This window comes from Neomonachus schauinslandi, chromosome 9, assembly GCF_002201575.2.
Source record: "Neomonachus schauinslandi chromosome 9, ASM220157v2, whole genome shotgun sequence".
Lineage (NCBI taxonomy): Eukaryota > Metazoa > Chordata > Mammalia > Carnivora > Phocidae > Neomonachus > Neomonachus schauinslandi.
In genome coordinates, this window is record NC_058411.1 from 123,104,537 (window position 1) to 123,124,686 (window position 20,150).

A 20,150-nucleotide genomic window follows, 5' to 3' on the forward strand; every position below is an offset into this window, starting at 1 on the left:
CACTACAATCTGGCTTTGGCCCTCACCACTTGCACACACACTTCCCAAGGTCACCGGAGGGGCCGCTGAGTGCAACACGCAAGTGCAGTGATCAGTTTGAAGACCTGAGGTTAACCACATCCTCCTGTGGGAGGCCCCCCTCCACTCGGCTTTGCGTCAGTCCCCAGATCCCAGGCGGATGTCCTCCCACCTCGCCCTTCCCTTCCCGCGCCCCAAGACCTCTCCTCAGACCTTTGGCTCCTCCACCCAGTGGCTCCACTGGAGATCCATCTATCATTCAGGGTCCTCTAACACGTGCTGATTCACACGGTCCACTGGGCACCGCTCCTGGTGTCACTCTCCACCTCAACATGTCCCCAAATGCACCTGCGGTCTCTACCTCCCCAACCCAGTCTCTCTCTCGTCACCTCTGCCTCCTACAATGGCACCCCTCCTCCAGGTCACTCAAATCCAGATCCGAGATGGTCCCGTCTCTCTCACCCCCAGCATCCAACCAGACACAGAGAGGAGGAGGCTGCAGCTGCCCTTCTGCCAGGGCAATATTCTGGGAGGCCCCACTATAATAAGTAAGGTATTTTCATACGAGGTCTGCTGTAAAGATAAATCACCCCAACTTTCTGCTGTGCACACGGGCCAGGCTGTCAGGTCCTGGGCTGGAGCGCTTTGGTTCATTTCCCCTGGGATTCCAAAAGGACTTGCCCAGGCCTGGGAGGAGAGTATCCTACTGAACAGACTCCCAAGGCCCCCCTGGCAACAGACTCCAGTTAACCCTCAAACACTTCTGCAGACTTAGACCCAACAGGTCTCTATCAACCCGTACATCATGTTAGTCTCAGGTGGATTTCCAAACACACGTGGACCAGAGGTTCGTATAAAAGACTTCTGAACCTCATTCATACACACACACACACACACACACACACACACACTAAAGAAACAAAATGAACCAAAGAGAGCTCAACAGGGCTCTGCTCCCAAGCATGTCACATATATATTCTTTCTTCAATGCACACATCTTGCAAACACAGTCAATATCGACAAATAGTATTTACGAATGCTTTCCCATATCCCAAATCTCTCTTCATGATGCCACCCAGCTGCAACCTGTATGGAAATCCTTGACTACTGTTCTCCTGTGTCTCTCTGTGCCCCAGTCCCTCGTTCTTCATCCACAATGTCTATAACCTCTCTCTTCCCTTCTATACCCAACCCACTCTCCCTCTTGTCATCTCTCCTCCCACAATGGCACCCCTCCTCCTGATCACTCAAATCCAAATTCTGGAGATGTCCCCAGCCCAGCTGGCTCTGACCCTGCCATCTCCTTAGGATATGACTTCCAAAGAGTGTCCTCTGTTTTCCCTTGATGCCAACACCAGCCTGACCCAAATAAAGCCTGGACAGAGGATGGGAAGGTACACCTCCCAGAATATGTCCGTTTGTACTCTGCCTTCCACTTCCCACTTCTACCATAAAAAATTTTACCTGTTCTTCAAGACATGGCCCAATGCCTTCTCATTCAGGAAGGGCCTATGAATTCATGAGTACATGGGGCCCCACTAAATCCCTAAACTACCACCAGAACTCTCGAGGCATGTTTAATGAGCTCAGACAGAACTCCTTGATCTTTTCTTCTAAGCTGAAGTTTATAAAACTGTCAAATTTTTTTTGACAGTTTTATAACTGTCTACAGTGACCAAGTTGCTTGTAACAGAAATATTACTGGAAACCCACAAACCTTCAGAGAGCAGGCATTTAAAAACACAAAGGAAGTTAGTTAATATCACTTAAATTAGGCTACAGTAAAAATTCTTAATTTTCTTTGCCTCCATCCTACAGTTATCATTCCATGAATCCCCTCAAATAATTTTACCTCCAATAATATGGACAGTTGGCTTTACTGAAGAAAATGTTACATTCCTAAATATCAGTAATAACTGTAATTACAGATGGATCCAATTCCCCAACACAAAGGAAAAAAAAAATAAAACCATCAAACTCAGTGTGGCATGCAAATCCTAAAATAATCCCTGATGACCCATGGCCTTGTCTAAAGCCCTTCCCTTGATTATCAATATGATGGGTTATCACTCCTGTGATCCTACTCGGTGACACTTACAAAGATGTTGCCCCAGGAACACTTTGCAGCCTTGCAAGACCCTGGCCAGTTGACTCAGCTAGGCCATGTCCAGACTCCTGACCTAAGAAAACTCTGAATGGTGTTGTGTTAAGCTATAAAGTCTGTGGTACTTTGCGACACAGCAGTAGAAAACTATTTATTGTGGACTAAATGTTTGTGTCCAGCCCCAAATCCTAACCCCCAGTGTGATGGTATTTGGGGGTAAGACCTTTAGGAGGTAATTAGGGTTAGATTAGGTTGTAAGGGTAGGGCCCTCATGATGGGATGGTGGCCTGACAGGATGAGAGAGATCTCTCTCCATCTCTCTGTCTCTCTCCCCACATGTGCACACCATGGAAAGGCCACATGAGGACACAGTGAGGTTTTGACAGCCTGAAAGACAGGAAAGGGGTCCTCACCAGAACCCAACTCTGATCTCAAACTTCCGACCTCCAGAACTATGAGAAAATAAATTCCTATCGGTCAAACCACTGAGTCTATGGTATTTCATTATGGCCACCCGAGCTTATTAGTACACTAATACTAATAATTAAGAGTGGAATATTGTATTCTTGTCTTCAAATGTCAACTCTCTCCCCATGTCTCCCCAGAAGAAGCAGACTTCCCTGCCCCTCGATCTAGAAAACCGGAACACCAGAAAACCAGAAGAGGCCTCCTCTGGTCCACTTGGCACCAGAGAAGAAAGGAGAATAGACTTGCTCAGAAATGACCGGGTCTTAGTTTGAACTTTTTTTTTTTTTTCTCAATTCCAGCTACCAGTGAGAATTATGTTGCATGTTCTGCCACCTCAGTAATTCTGCAGGTTTATTTTGTACCACTTTGGTGAGGGACAGGGTCACGGAGCTAGTTAGCCGTGAAATTACTGCATCTTATGAAACCTTTGTCCTATTTAATTTGCCAGTATCATTATTCAAAGTCCTCAGTTTACACAAGAATATGAAGAAATTGAAGAGGGTCAGAGAAGAGTAACATGTAATTAAGTAGCTATGAAAGAAAAGCCAAAAAAGAATGTGAAAGTCATGATATTGCTCAGAAAGAGAGGCTTAACTTTTCGAGCACCTGCAAGTTGTTAAAAGAACACCAACCCACTTTTTTTTCCCTCCACTTCCCGCCCAGCCTAAATAGAGGCAAGTGATAATATTAAAAATGAGACAGAATTTCCTGCTGTTGAGGGTGATGAACAGGGACAACAGACTGCCAGGAAGTAATGGCATCTTTAGAGCCAAAGGGCTTCCTGTTTGATTGGTACTGCCGCCTGAACACAGAGGCCCGGAAGAAACTAGCTCTTTAAATCCTGTCCTCTAAGATCGAAAAGTCCTTTCATTGCCCCAAATCAAGAATTTTCTTCAGAGCTTCACTTCTGGTTCAAAGGCAAATGGTAATGCGACATTTTAGATAGGGAAGCCAGTCCTTCTAGAACACAGACTTGAAAGCCAATTCAATTATTTCACAAAACATATGGCAGGTGGGCCTAATAGCTACCGCGGTATCAATTTACCGCTAAGAAGCCAGACCTCACAACTGTCTGGAGAAAGAACTGTTGTCGCAAAAATGGAGCAAACAATATTCTGAGCTGCCTGGAATGAAGGAAGTCTGCAGAGCCCATCTCTCCAAACTTTTCAGACTCTAAACCTGTGCTATGCAAAATTCTTCCTTCTGCTTCATGGAGTAGCTGAACCTCCGACTTTATCCGACTGACATTTTCTTTTCTTTCTGGGTGGTTTTCTGTGTCTGGGTCTCCCTGGGGCCACATGGCAGGGCTGACTCCATTATGCAAACCCTCAGCCTTCTGTGTCCATCTCAGCTCCCTTCTGGGAGACATACATGCCTTCCCATCCACCCCCCCTCCATGGCTTCTGCCTCCTTCTCTCAGAACAAGCCTTAACCCACCATTCTCTCTCCCAACCATTCACCCCCATCTGCAGTCCTGACTTTCTCCACTTCCTGCTGGAGGCTTCATCAATACATCAAACTCAAAACGTCCACAAGGAAAGCAAGCCACTCTCCTTCTCAACCTACTTCCTCCACGATAGAAAAGAATTCTGTTGCTTTCATTCTCTCATTGTATAGGAGCAAAACTAGATATTGATGGGAAACATAGCCCCATGAAAGAAAAAAGAAGAAAACAGTAAAATGCTTTAGGATATTCCAAATAACCCATGAGTCAAAAGAAAATCCAAGTAAAATACAACACAGTCTGTTCTGAAGTGAATGTTTCTTTGATGCAAATTACTTCATATATGCTTGGTACCAAACTCATTCGTCCTGGCTCTGCCCTGTGCGATGCAGCCTTCCACCAGGGCTGTTTACTCTGAAGTTTACTCAAAATCAGCAACTGGACTTTGTTATTTAATGAGTTAATAAAGCAGCATATGTATTATTATAACACATTTTTAACATATTTTGATTTTAAATGATTTCAAACCAACTGGTTTCCTCTGTAATCCTATCTATTTCATTCTACGCATTCAAAAGCTTTATTCTGAGATGGACTCCCCAGACTTCCCTAGACGGCTATGAACCCTTGATGTAGACGTTCCTTTAGTGCAGATATTTTAGTGGTCAACTACAGTTTTTTTTTTTTATCTGGAAATGTCTTACTTCACCTTCATGCTTGAAAAGTAGTTTTGCTGGGTACACGGTTCTAAGTTGATGGTTTCTCCTCTCAACCAGCTTAAAATACTATGCCACCATCATCCGGCTCCTGCTGTTGCCATCAGGAAGTTGGCTGTCCTTTTAACTCCTGTTCCTTGAGGCAGGAAGCTGTCCTTATTTCTTCATTTTTTTTAAATTTTTTTTTTATTTCAGAGAGAGAGTGAGCAAGAGAGAGAGAATGAGCAGGGGGAGAGGGAGAAGCAGGCTCCCCACTGAGGAGGGAGCCCAACATGGGGCTCGATCCCAGGACCCTGGGATCATGACCTGAGCCAAAGACAGATGCTTACCAACTGAGCCGCCCAGGTGTCCCTGTCCTCACTCTTTAAAGACTTTTAAGACTGTCTCCTTGCCTTTAGTGTTCTGAGGTTTTTGCATGATATGTCTAAGTGTGGATTTCTCTTTATTTATCCTTTTTAGCATGTACTGTGCTTCTGACATGATGAATTTATATTTTTCATTAGTTCTGGAAATTGTATAGCCGATATCTTTTCAAATATTGCCTGACATTCTCTCCGTCAGGGACTCCAGCAGCCGCATGCTGACCCTTCATATTCCATCCTCCAAATCTCTTAGTTCTGCTTTTATATATTCCATACCCATGTCATTCAGTATTTCATTCTTGAAAAACTTCCTTAGGTTTACCTTCCAGGTGACTAATTTTCCCTGAACTACGTTTAACCAGCTGTTGAACACTTGCATTTGTTTAGAGAATTTAAATGGTTATAGTTTATGTATTTACAAGTTCTGCTTTTATCTTTTCCCAAATATGATGATTTGTTTTAGATAGTTCCTTGTTGCATGTTCATCTGTACAACTGCTTAAAATATTTCATATGTAGATGTTCTTGAGTCCAAGATGTGTAGTGAAAGTTAGGTATCTGAGTCTGTCGCTTGTTGTTTCTATTGACTCTTGCTTTTGCAGTGCACTTTCTTTTTTCTTTTTTTTAAGATTTTATTTATTTATTTGACAGAGAAAGAGATAGCGAGAGCAGGAACACAAGTGGGGGAAGTGGGAGAGGGAGAAGCAGGCCTCCAGCAGAGCAGGGAGCCCGATGCAGGGCTCGATCCCAGGACCCTGGGATCATGACCTGAGCTGAAGGCAGACAGTTAACAACTGAGCCACCCAGGCGCCCCTTGCAGTGCACTTTCTTTGATGTTTGTAGGCTTGGAAGTCTTTTGTTGCAAACACATTGCTTGCTCTTAATCAGTGAGGTTCTGTGGAACCAAAATGGAGAAATTTTCCCCAAGACAGGTATACTTCCGCCAATAACCAGGAAGCACCCAAGATCTAGAAATGCTGTGATCTCCAAGGGGCTCAACTCATGGCTCAACATGGAAATCTCACTCTGAGCCGTCCCCACCCCACCTCACTGCACAGTGGACATTCATGCCCAGGGCACCTGCCTGCTCCAGCCACGTACTGCTCTGACCCTGCGCCCTGCCTCTCAGACTCCAGCCACCTGCCACTCTGGCCTTGGATCATTGTGTGGTGTTTGTTTGGGGGTGGGGTGGTGGACCCCAGAGACCTGCAATGCCTCTAGGTGCATGTCCTTTGTTTAGGATCAGGGTGCCAGCAGATTCAGTATCTGGTGAGGGCTCACTTCCTGGTTCACAGACGACCACCTTCTTATATGTCCTCACATGGTGGAAGGGGTAAGAGAGCTCTCTGGAGTCTCTCTTATAAGGGCAATAACCCCATTCATGAGGGTTCCACTCTTGTGACCTAAACACCTGGCTCCTAATCACTGATTCCCCCTCCAAATACCATCACACTGGGGATAAGGATTTGACATGTGAATTTTAGGGAGACACAAACATTCAGTCTATAACAACCAGGATATCATAGATGATTTTCTAGGAAAATATAAGTTACTACAATTGAGTCCCTCTAAAATCAAAAAACTAAATGTACCTATAAACACCAAGAAATTGGGAAAGTGGTCAAACAGCCACAGGCAAATTCTTCAAAAGCTTCAAAGTATACAGATTTCCAACACAATTTAATTTTTTTCTGAGCACAGAGGGAAAAAAACAAGGAAACTTTCCAAATTCTTTTTACAAAGGTCAGCATAACAGTTACAACCCTGTAAAATATCACAAGAAAACAGACCAATTTTACTTATAAACAGAGGTATACAATTTTTAAATAAAATGTTAGAAAACAGACTTGAGCAGTACATTTAGAAGAATAAAGAGCAAGGCAGGGTGTTCATGTCAGGAATGAAAAAATGGCTCAGTAAGAGGAAACACAGTAATAAAATTAATCATATTAATAGGACAAAAATGAAAAATATTCAGAAGATGTATAAAAGACAATGGATAAAATTCAATCACTATTCTTTATGAAAAAATCTTAGTTGAACAGGACAAAATAAAGATGCCCCAAATTGCCACCTACATTTAAAATTAATCTGAAAAGACCAGTGTGGTGTGCAGAATTATGCAATGGTCCCCAATAACCCCACCCCTCGGTGTACACCTCCTATAAAATCCCCTCTTCTTGAGTGCGGGTGGGATTGTGAATATGATGAATTTCAGTCCTGTGGTGAGGTTACACTATATGACATAGGTGAAAGGATTTTGCAGTACACTCAGGTCCCAAATAAGTTTGGTTTTGAGTACATCAAAAGTAAGATAATCCTGGATGGGCCTGACCTCATCAGGCAAACCCTTTGGGTCTGGGCCCTTTGTAAAGTCAAAGATTTGAAGCACCAGGGAGATTCTGCTGCTGCCTGAAGAAGTCAGCTGCTGTGTCCTGAGAGGGACTCTAACAGCTGGATCCTCTCCAGCTGACACCTGGCAAGAAAATAGGGACCTCAATCATACAACTGTAAAAATGAACCCTGCCAATAACCTGAGGGACTATGGAAATAGATCTTTCCCTCCTCAAGCCTCTGGATGAAAATGCATTTGGCCTCACTTTGACTTCAGCCTTCAGACCTTGCGCAGAAAGCCCAAGCGTTCCAGACTCCAGACCCATGAAAACTGTGAGATCATACTTCTGTGCTGTTCTAAGCCACTGTGCTTGTGGTAATTTGTTATAGAGCAACAGAAAACTAATATAGCTAGCTAATAAAACAAAAGAAGAATGAAAAGTTATAAATTTGGAAAAAGGGGGCAAAATGATTACTACTTGAAAATGATACACTTATCTAACTAGAACACTAAAGGAAACTGATCAGCAAGAATAAGAAACCAATTACAAGGATTTAGTAAATCAAATGGTTAGAAAATTAGTATATTTAAAAATTATGATACTAGTTATATTTAGTGAGCACTGACTGTATGACATATACCTACTAAGGTTTTATATTTTAACTCTTTATATCTTGACAACTGTAAAAGGCTTGTGTGATTTTTGCACCCCACTGCACAGATGAGAAAATTAAAGCACTCACCCACATTACGTATTAGGATATAAGCTCATAAACTATGAAAAAAAATAGCTTTCCTATACACATGCAAGCAAAGACTGGTTAGAAAAAGAGTGAAATTAAATATTCCATTTATAAAAATTCCATTTATAACAAAAAATTCCATTTATAACAAAAAGGCAGAATGACTTAGAACATACAGACCAATATGAAATGAGCAAGAACAGTATCAAGAAAATCTTAAACAGCTACTGAGAACACAAAAGTCCTCATATTAGAGGCAAAAAAAAAATCTTTTTTTTAAAGAGAAGGACCAAAGAATGCATGAAATTCCATGAAATTCTAATTAAAATACTATTAAGGGAAAAACAAAATCAATTCAATAAAAAGCATGGGGACAACAGGTTAGCCACCTGGAAAGAAGGAAAACTTATTTTTTACCTTACTCTTTAGACCAAAATAAATTCCAGAGTAATCAAGGAGTAAATCATAAATTAAAACCTGATAGTCCTAGAGGAACGTGGGAGCATTTTTTAAAATAATCTCAAAAGGAATTCAGTGTTTGGAGGCAGGACACAAAATCAAGAGTCTAATAGGAAAGATTAATACATTTTAAATGTTTATGTTTAAAAAACAACACCTGTGGTTTAGTTACACTATAGGACAAAGGTGAAAGGGGTAGACTGGATCTTTGCTCCCAATCCCAGGGCCTCCTCATATTAGAAGTCCAAGTCCATGCTTCTGACAAGTAATGTGGAAGCCTCCCAATAGAGTGTGTAGAGTACCCATCCTCACCCAATGTTGGGCCTGGTCATGGGACTTGCTTGGCCACAGTGGATGGAGGTGGCCCCCACCCCCAAGACCTCCAGGGCATCTCATGATGCCACCCAACATTGCATGTTGCCTATCATCCTCTCTACACCTGCTCCTGGATGCAAGCGGGACACAGCCCAGACAGCCACAGCCCCTTCAGCCTGGGCCCCAGAATGGACAGACAGCACAGACCCAAACCTAACCAAGCCTTCAGTCCAAGGTGGGGCCACCTCAGCTTACCTGCAAACCAGAGCAGAAAACAGACTGGGCTGCTGCCAACCACTAGTTTCAGGGTGCTTCTTTATGCAGCCCTATCACGGCAAGAGCCAACAAACATATTTGTGGTTTAAAAAGAACACATAAAATGGAAGACCAATTCCAAAGGGGAAAAATACTTATAATATACACAACAGACAAAAGGTTGATTGTCTTAATTTACAAAGAGTTCATATCAATTAATAAGAAAAGGGAACCACTCAATAGAAAAAATGGCCAAGGATGTTCACATTTTTAATGGATGGTAAACATATAAAGGGATGCTTCAACCTCCTTCAGTTTTGTAAAAGCAAGCCAAAACAACACGACAAATATTCTGTATCAGGCTGCCAACTTTCTGGTGAAGTTTGATAAAACCCAGTAGTGGCGAGGACAGAGGAGAAAGAAGTTCCTCTTTAACACGATTGGTGTTGGCATAAAATGATGTACCCCTCCTTGGGAGCAATTTCATAAACCTCTCAAAATAGTAAGGGCACATACTTATACTGAATGATTTCACTACTGGGAACATAACCTATGGAAACAGTATCAGAGGCATGCCAAGTCACTTATACAAGGATATTTACTGCAAAAACCTGTAACAAGTGGCTACCAATAAAGGGCTAGTTAAATAAACTTTGATATTTACATTAACACGAATAGATGCATTATGAAAGTTGAGGTAGGTCTGTTTATGCCAATATGGAACAATGTCAAACACAAACAACTGACAAACAAGACACAGCCCAGCGTGCCGAGAATGATCCCGTTTGTGTATATAGAGATAAATGGATGGATGCTGGTACATACATAAACGTTTTTCCCCAGAAGGACACACAAGAAACTTACCAATGGGAAACTGGATGAGGGAGAAAGGGAAGGGACACTTGCTATTAAATGTGTAACTTTCTGAAATACCAGCCTTCAATCTGTGCATGTATTACGGCATGAGTATTTTAAACTAGGCATACCACTGGAACTGGTAATTCCACTCCTAAGAATTCCAGGTATTAATCAAAGTGTTCTTTATAATCTTGCAAATTGGAAATGACCTGAGTGTTTAGCAAGAGAGAACTGCTTACATTTGTTGGGTCTTTCCCACCTGCTGCCATTAAATCATGTTGTGTTAGAATATTTAGTACTGCATGGAAATGCTCGTGCCACATAAAAGAAAAAAAAGAAAAGAAAAGAAAAATGGTTTGGAGGGGAAATAATTTCCCTTGTATTAAGTAAATAAATACAAATGCCAACACACAAAATACAGAAAGAAACCCGCACCAAATCCCAAAGACAGCCATGGATCATCTCTGGAGAGTGGGACTTTGACTTCCTCCTTGTACTTTGTTTTTTTTTTAAAGATTTTATTTATTTGACACAGAGAGAGATAGCGAGAGCAGGAACACAAGCAGGGGGAGTGGGAGAGGGAGAAGCAGGCTTCCTGCCAAGCAGGGAGCCCGATGTGGGACTCGATCCCAGGACCCTGGGATCATGACCTGAGCCGAAGGCAGACGCTTAACGACTGAGCCACCCAGGCGCCCTGTACTTTGTTTTTTTAAAGATTTTATTTATTTGACACAGAGAGACAGCAAGAGAGGGAACACAAGCAGGGGGAGTAGGAGAGGGAGAAGCAGGCTCCCCACCAAGCAGGGAGCCCAACGCGGGGCTTGATCCCAGGACCCCGGGATCATGACCTGAGCCGAAGGCAGACGCTTAACAACTGAGCCACCCAGGAGCCCGTCTCCTTGTACTTTTCAAGTTCCCATGTTTTATGGGTAATAGAGAAAACATTTGATTGAAACACAAGCTAATAACAGCTGGTTCTGCCTTCTAAGGGAGGTGGGTATACCCAAGCAAGGGAGACATAACTCCTTCTGATGCTCCCTTCCACTGGTGGGAGAGGTGGATGGGACCACACAAATTCCAAACTTGCACGGAAAGGCCCTTTGCAGAACAGATGTCGAGGGTCTCTGCATTCTTATGGCCTGAGGACTGAGAATAGAGGCAAGAAACCAGAATCCCAAGCACTGTGATGAGGGTCCAGAAGGTGGAAGGGGTCCAAGGTGTCTGTGGGGAGGGCCCGGCCTGCCAGGAAAGGTGCCCGCCAGGTACCATGGGCAATTCCATGTAGGCTGCTATTCTTTAATGGAGAATAATAAGAACTTAAGACATAAATGCAAGTTTCAAAGATGAATTCCAACTAGCACCCCAATGTGTGTAAGAGCCTCCTGCCCCTCTCTTCCCTCACCCAACATGGGGAAGAAACTATGAAACGGGCAGGTATACTGCCCGTTTGGGAAAGAATATTATGTAAACCCATGTGCAAATCATTTTGAGTCTCTTCTTTTAGAAGTTTCCTCTTTGCACGACAATAAAAACAATGTATTTGTCGATACAGAACATTAATTCCATTAAAATCACATTACGTGTAATGAAAAGCTATCAGAGTATAATTATGCTAGCAAATTCACAGACCCACATCTACTTTAAAGTCCACTGGAATTACAATAGGAACTGAACCTGCCTGGTAGACAAATTGCCCCTTCATTTCCAAATGATGATGAATAAAGGCTCACTGTACTAATGTTATAAACGACACACTATTTCTGCAAACTCCAAAATCTAGGACTGTTCCTTAAAGATGCCTTTGCCTGGGTTTTCCCAGAGCCATCCTGTTCTCGGGGCCAAAGGTTATGCTCCTGAACCCTGAGTCTTCTGAGTTAATCTTGCACCAAGACACACTCCCTTCTCAGAATTCCTGCCCCTCGAGCCAGTAGACTGGACCCTCCAGGGTGCGCTGAATTCCTATACATTCACAGTGACCCCTTGGAGTATCCTCTGCAGTTCAGACTGGGGCCAGATGCTCCCGCCCGCCCTCCACCAGGTGCTCCTCCATCCTGGCACCAGCCCTGGTCTTCCTCAGCCATCCAGACCACACACACAGACTTGGGTGCAGAGCGAGTCTTCAATCTGGAACTTAGTGAGGTGCCCGGAGGAGGCAGAGGGTTGGGAGAACAAGGGAGGCGGGGTAGGGGGACTTGATTCCTGCGAGAGGGTACCAGGAACACTTCTGCACTGCTGAGCATCCCATGGGAGTAAGGACCACTCCTGCTGATGGCCTTCCAGTTGCAGTGGCTTGCTCGGTGACACTGGAATTCCACCCTGGCCCGCCCCTCACTCATGGTCTATGACCACTCACAGGTTTAGATCCTACAAGGAACCCCAAACAGAGGCTGGGGAACCTGGATGACTGTGCCATGCTGGCAGCATGCAAGGAATCTCCCCCAAGTGGCCCTGGATGAATGAATGCAGTGACCTCCCCCAAGAGCGGACAGTAGGGGCCAGCACCCCTGTAACTAATGGCTGGACTCTATTCTCCAGTCCTGTTCCCCTTTCCTAATGACAGGTCCCTGCAGCCACCCCTCCCTAGAAGCCCCCCTGCCCATCTCCTCATCCCTTCTCCTCCCCTCCACACGTGATCTGTCCTGGAAGAGTTCATACCAGCTACTGCTCCATCCTTCAGGGAGGGTCTACCCCTTCTCGCAGCCTCTCCGCCTTCCAGGTCCTTGTGTATACCCACAGGCCTCGTGGAAATCTGCTGGACGCATCATCGGCAGGCCTGACTCAACGGCACCAACTGTGCCATCATGCCTCCACCCCTGCTGGGACATTCTCTACCCCCATCCGACGCCTGTCATTCACACAGGTGCACCTGTCAGAAATCTGGTTACCCCACTTCCTTCCCTGATACCCCCTCATGCTCAAACCCCATCCAAAGCAGGGACCTCCCACCACCCAGCTCACCCTGGATGCGGGCCCCTGCCCATCCCTCCACTCACATGTAGCCACCTGGCTGTCACCTCGCCCCCTGAACAGTTCGACAATGGGTCTTCCTGCCCCCGCTCCTGACTGCCCCTCTAACCAACTCTCCAGGCTGCAGAATCATCACATTATAGTGCAGACATGACCACGTCCCTCTCCCCTTCTGACATTCTTCCTTTCTTCTGCTTTCGGGGTAAGTTCTAAATCTTCAGGCTCAGGGAGTCCCTGCCCATCCAGCCAGCCTCTTCCAGGCCCTTCCACCACAATGAACCACTTGCGCCTCCCCCCTTCCCACAGAGTTGATCACCAGAATGCGCATCCCCCTCAGGAAAGAGCTATGGGACCATGGCACTAGAACACCAGGGCCCACACTCCTACCCACGTGCCCTTCTTCCTGCCACGCGGCAAGTCCTGGGGACAGAGGGCACACTGTTTTCATGTGGGCAGTCCCCACGCTGAGCCAGGGGCCTGGGTTCCTGAAGGCTCTCGGTGTGCGGATGCTCAGCCTCCCAGGACCACCAGCCTCCTCACCTGCACACCTGGCCACTTCTGCAGCCACCCTGAGGTAGCAGAGCCCTGAGGGGCAGTGTTCTCACTTTTACCTTTTTTTTTAATAACAGAAGCAATGCAAGTTCAATATATAAAAATATATAGGGCTTTCAGGAAAGCCCTACAAGCTAAAGGAAGAAAAGGAAACCATCTCTCTCTCACCACTTCTGTAACTTCTGCTATAGATTGGACTCTACTGAATTCTATTTAACTAGATTGTTAAAAATTGGATCATAGCGTTGCCAATGATCTTCTCTCATTACCATATAACGTATCATGATCACGACATCACACCCTTTAAGTATTCATTTGCATCACCTCAATGGCTGAGCGATATTCCATTGTATAAAAATATCATTACTTATTTAAAGTCATCTCCCATTAGTCTATAAACACTTGAAATCACAAACATAAGTAAAATAGTTTTGAACAAGCTTATATAGATAAGAACACTTAATTTTTTCTGATCTAAGTGATTCTTTTACGTGATTTGAAAAGTCAAACTGTCCCCTAAAGAGGTTGCCACTTAAAATTGTTTTGCCAGTCTCTTCTAGTATCCACTTCCAAATTTCTCAGCATGATGCTCTGGCTGCCTTCTAACGAGGAAAGTTGAGGATTTTAACTTTCCCAGCAATCTACACACTCCCCACACGTAGCCAAATCCACACTCTCACTTGTGCCCAATTCCAACAGAGCAGCAGCCTGTTTGTCTGGTTTGAAATGTTTGTAGTGCAAACATCATGATGACATGTAAGTATTATCCATAACTGGACCATTAGAAGTACTATAATTACAGTGCTTTTTAAAAAATCACATGACAATATTTAATTGGGGCTAATTGTTCATTTTTCACTTCCGTCTTCTGTGCATCTATCACAAATTCATCCCCAGTCTTCTACAGACCTGACAGTCTCCTCTCACTCTGAGCATATTAGGTGCTCCTTCCACTTTGGTTTTCTTAGATGTGTCCCTCTTGCAGTCCTTCCTCGCCTGCTCCTCCTCACCCAGCTGTCCCCTTGGCCTGGTGCACAGCTCCCAGGGATTCCCCTTCATCTCTGTCTTGTGGGGGAGCCACTGTTTTCTTGATCCCATGTCTTTTTTTTCTCTCCTTTTTTTTAACAAGGTAAGTTCTACTCCACTTACATTGCATCAGGATCACTGAAATATTTGGATTTGTTTCTATCTTTTTTATTTTTTTAATTACTTACCTCACTTTTTCTATGCTTTTCACCTCCTCTCTTGCTTTTATTTTTTAATTGAAAATTTTTTATTACATTTTTCTCTCTCTACTAATTGAGAATTAAGAATCTGTTTCTTTTCCTTTTCCTTTTTTTTTTTTTTTTTTTTTAGTGATTTCACCCTGAGATTGTACCACCCATATATATTTAACAAGGCTCAAAATTTAACAACAAATTAATGTTTGTTTCTGGAAACAAACAGTTTCTGGAAGCCATGTTTTCTTCCAGATTATTGAAAATACCAATTTCCCAAAATTCCCACCTGGATGATCCACTACAGGTCTTGAGTCATCTAGATGCTGTTCCCTTTTCCCTCTTCTGCAATATATTTGGAGACCACATTTCTCATATTGATTAATAAGATGAAAGGTGAATGAATTTATGAGTCCACTGACCTTGGTCCTGCTTTTTGTTTACTTATCTGGTAGTTATATCCCTTTCTTGGATCTATTATTTCAGTATAGGTTTCCATCCATAGCTCTCAGCTAATTCAGTTTCTCAAAGGTGTAGCAGATTATTTTTCAAGTGGTATCTCTCTCTCATCCCAGTGTCTGTTTCTCTGGATTTTTGATCCAAAACACTACACAAGAATTTACAATTTCCAAAATACATTGTAACCAGGGTTCACCAGTCACAGCCCCTACATTCAATACATTGCTCATGAACCATTTCTTCCCTTCCTCCTACCAAACTTTGTTACAGCTTTTAAAGCTTTACCTACACTGCCTAAAATGGTGGCCCAGGGAAATGTGGAAGGGTAGAGAGATGGAGAGCACTTGGTTAGCTTCAAAGAGTAGAACCCAAGGAACAACTCCTGATGAAGACTTTCACAATGGGTACCTCATTAAGTATCAACTCTGAGTGTCTTATTGTCTCCCTTCTTACAGACAAAGAAACCAAGTCTCCAACATGTGAAATAACCTGTTCGAGGAAATATATCTAGTAAATTGCGAAGTCAACAATGAGAAGCCTAACCAATTCCACAAAAAAAGTCAATACTTGCAAACAGCAAAGATATACATACCATAGAAGCAATTCCACACTTAAGGAAGACTGTTTTAACTCTCTAGTACCATGTGCAATAATCTAAGTACAAAAAGAAACTTGTGTGTGGGCAAAATATATAAGTAGCATATATTATCTTGCAAATATAATTCATGGCTATTTTCCATATAAATCATCTCAAATCAAGATTTGATTTTCTCTAATAGCTCTAGTCTGAAAAGAATAGTTATGAACAGGAGTGGAAAGACACATGCATTCATTGCTTCTTTAATTGCATTTTCTGCAAAACTCTGCAGCACTATTTTTAATATCTGATTACGCCATCAATAGAGCTATATTCCACAAAAGCAATTATGTTTTGCTCAGCAAAAAATCAGAATGGAATAACATGTGGCATACTAACAACTGTAAGAATAGAAGCAAGTTAGAACATTTTAGAATAATGATTGGGATCATTTATTCAGAATTTACAGCAAACACATTTTAAAGACACACTATCATGAAGTCTACTGCAAAGTTTAAGTTATGCACTACACAAATGAAAAATGCACAGGGAGCTCAGTATTTTATCAAAACATTAATAACAGCGCTCTAAGAACCTAAGCTTTTATCAAACACTTCCTCCTCACCAGCTCTCTCCAGTGTAAAAGCAGCATTTAACTTAATGTGCTTTCATTTTCTTTAAGAGCTTTGTCCAAATGTCTGTCAAGTACTGAAGTGGAATATTTCAACAGGAAAGGCAAACAGGGGGCAACCGCCTCCCATGACCAAGAGAGACAGTGCTCATCTATCACAGCACCACTCCTCGCCAAGTGCAGATGGGACACAGTATTTCCAGGCACCATTACTTAAAATTTGTGTTGCTGTGTCATATCTTACCTATATAAAGGTCCTACTGAACAGGTCAGGGCAGTTAGAGAGATGCAATTATTTATGCACAAGAGAAGCTTGATTTATGCTTCTAAAAGGCAGTTCATAATTAATTGTTCAAGTCTTCCACTTCTAGGCAGACTGGAGTAGTTACCAGCCTATCAGTGTTCCCATCAAGAACAATTGAAAAAGCTAGATAAAATATGGAAATCAACTCTTCGCAAGCAGCAGAGAGTAATGAAATTCGGAGCAACTGCAATGAGGAGGAAGCCTTCCTCCTGGAGGGGAGCTAAACTTTGTAACTTCCTTTTTCCTGGAGGTACTGGCCAATTTGTGGCACAAACAGAAGCCTGAGAACACTGGCTTGACTTGAGGGAGACTTGGGATCCAAGCACAGGGTTGGCATACGACCTTGGGACATTTTTCAAAATCTTAGGGTAAGACACAAAAATCTTAACAAACAGCCACTGAAAAGCAGGGTGAAGATAAAAGATTATATTTCAGAAACCCCAGAGTGAGGGTCTATGAAAAATACGAAAGAGTCTCATTTGAAAACCCTACAAGGCCAGAGCTAACCAGAACAAGACTGCAGCTCACCTGGGCTGCAAACCAGCTCTGACCCAACAGACAGTACCAGCTGGCATAAGGGCATGGCCACCAGCTAATCCAAATAATGAAGTTAGCTGACCAGCTTCAGAACGATTATGTCCAAGAAAACAAAACAAAGGATGAACAAAACACATGAAAAGAAGAACTTCACCAGATATTTAAAAGCTTTAATAATTATCAAAGACTAAAAGTATAGAACTAAAAAGAAATACCCAAAATTTATAATTCAATGGATGAGTTTAACAGCAAAAGATAAGAGAAAAAAGAGAAAGGGAAAAAGAGAAAAAGATAAAATCATAACAGAAAAAAGTCAAAAATAATATTAGAGAGGTATAAGACATAATGAAAAGGCCTGACATGTGTAATTCGAGTCCTAGTGAGAAAAAAGAGAAGAGGATGAAAGACATATAGCCAAGGATTTTCCAAAACAAATAAAATATTAAACCACAAATTATTCAGTAAGTCCTAGAAAGCCAGATTGGCTAGTTACAAAAGGAGAGAGAAAATCACAGGAAAGGGAAAATCTTAAAAGCTGTAAAGGGATGGAATTGGACACATACACATTACCTTCAAAGAAGTAACAAAAGAACTGAAAGTCAGTATCTCACAGGAATCATGGAAACCACCTGTAACATCCTTAAAGAAAATAACTGGCAACCTAGAATTCTATAACCAAGAAAACATCCTTCAAAAAACAAAAGTGAAATAAAGACTTTTTCAGACAATCAAAGCAGAATTTGTCACCAGCAAAGCTGCACTAAGAAAAGCAGGAGGAAAATGACCCAGAGAGAAGCCCAGATAAACAGGAAGGAATGAAGGCTGATGGAAGAGATAGATAAATATTGACTCCAAACAAACTTTGGAAGCTATGAAAAAGATAGACAGGTGGCATTGATTTGGGAGAACTGAGTAAGCTGAACTCCAAAGCAGCAGAAAACAGAACAACCCAGTATACACCTCAGAATTCCCAAAAGGTTCAGGCACAGGCCTCACTAGACATCTCTGGAACCAGAGCTGAATTAGTGTAGATTTAAGGGATTTGGGGGTTGATCAAGGAAAAAGGTCAAAAAAGGCAGTAACCCACAATAAGCTTTGTCAGGTGATGCCCAGTTGCATAAGAGGGCAAGTCCCTTATAACATGATACTGTCCAGGGGCCCAAGGCCCGACAGCCACCATCCAGAAGGGAAGGAGAGCAAGGGCACTCCCAGAGTAGAGGTAGAAGAGCATCAGAGAGGAGCTTATATGTCTAGGTGATGTCACTCAGCAGCACAGTGAGAACTCTTTGGGTCAGAGAGCTTGAGGAGAAGCAGCAGCTTGGGGCCGCTACCTCCAAGGCTTATCTTATCAACAGCCAGTAGATGCTGAGGGAGGTCTTCCAAGGTATGCAAAACAAGGCTCTAAATGCCAAACAAAACAAAACAAAACTGCTTATTCATGCTATTCTTTAAAATGATTGGATATGTAAAACTTCCAAGTTTGGCACCTGCAAGCTTTTGAGCTAGGTCTCAAACTGTTGTGAAAAAATAAACAACCTAAGGGCCAGTACACAAAAGAGTGAGACCACTGTTTACCATTTATATAACAATTGGGAAGGAGGAACTAAAAAGAAGGAAAAAGAATTGGGAAGGCCAATTGAAAACAGATCCCTAAATTCCCCTCCCCTTACCCTAGCAGAATTCTGCAGGTGTATTCCCTGTAAAGGTTAAAAGAAAAGGTCTGTGGTGTAGGGATGGACCAGCACTAGTCCACACACTGCAGCAGTGTGAGCCAAGAGAAGGTATGTTGAAGCCATGCAGCATCTTTTTAGATGAAACTGATGTAGGATGTGCTTCAACAAAAAAAAGAGAGAGAGAGAGAGCAAAGCCAGAATGAGGAAGACCTAAAATCCAGAAAATGGGTAAATAGAATTTGAAAAATGACAGCAAAGGGAGATTCCAGGATGACAGCTATACAGCAGGCCTAGAGAGCCATCAACCCAAGATAAGCTAATGAGGTATCCAAAAAGAAAAAGGGAATAGGAAGATTACTTGCTGGAACTGAGTTTGTGTAAAACTGTATTGAGAGCTACAGAAAGGGGAGGTATTGAATGATTAAGCAAATGAAAAAGCAAGGCAAATATCAACTTGAGGAAAACAAAAGGTAAGTTAGGCAACAATCATAATTCACTACATGGCTCTGGCACGACTAATATTTGCATACACATGGTAATGTAAACCCAAATACTGACTTAACTAAACTTACAATACATCCACTCTGGAAGGTAAGAAAAAGAAGGCAGAAGGGACAGTGAGGTTAAAAAGCTAAATCCTCACTGCCATAATAAGAAATCTAAAATGATGCCTAAAACTGATTAATCAAAGAGAGCAAGACCGTCATCCTATTCAGAAATGTGCAAATGTAGTAAGTGCTTAGGAAAAAAAAAACTAAGAATCAAAAGTAATTGTCTCTGTACAAGTTAGGGCAGAGAACTATTAGGTATTCCTATTTGCTATTTGACTTTTTAAACTATGTCCTTATTTTATTAGAGGACATAAAAATTAATTTTAAAAAGAGGTAAACATGAATATTTTTCTATTTAGCAACATAAAATTGGAAATGCTCAAGCCACCTAAGTAACAGCAGCATCTATTGAAAAAACAGCTGATCGTTTTACATTTAAATTTTTTTAATTTAAAAGAGTTGAAACTTTCCTAAATTATACCAAAGCTCCCAAATTGCCCCATTTTTCATGGTACCATGGGGAAAAGTAAATCTGGCATTTCTGCCCACAAAGCACCAAAAGGATTAAGATCAGTTAATTTCTTCAATTATTATTTCATGAGCAAT

At 42.4% G+C, this 20,150-nt stretch overlaps 1 protein-coding gene across 1 annotated transcript in view; it reads right to left on the reverse strand.

The window, feature by feature from the left end:
• Positions 1–20,150, reverse strand: part of FAM189A1 (family with sequence similarity 189 member A1) — a 469,866-nt gene that overhangs the window by 287,965 nt on the left and 161,751 nt on the right. The gene's annotated exons all lie outside the window — the stretch shown is intronic.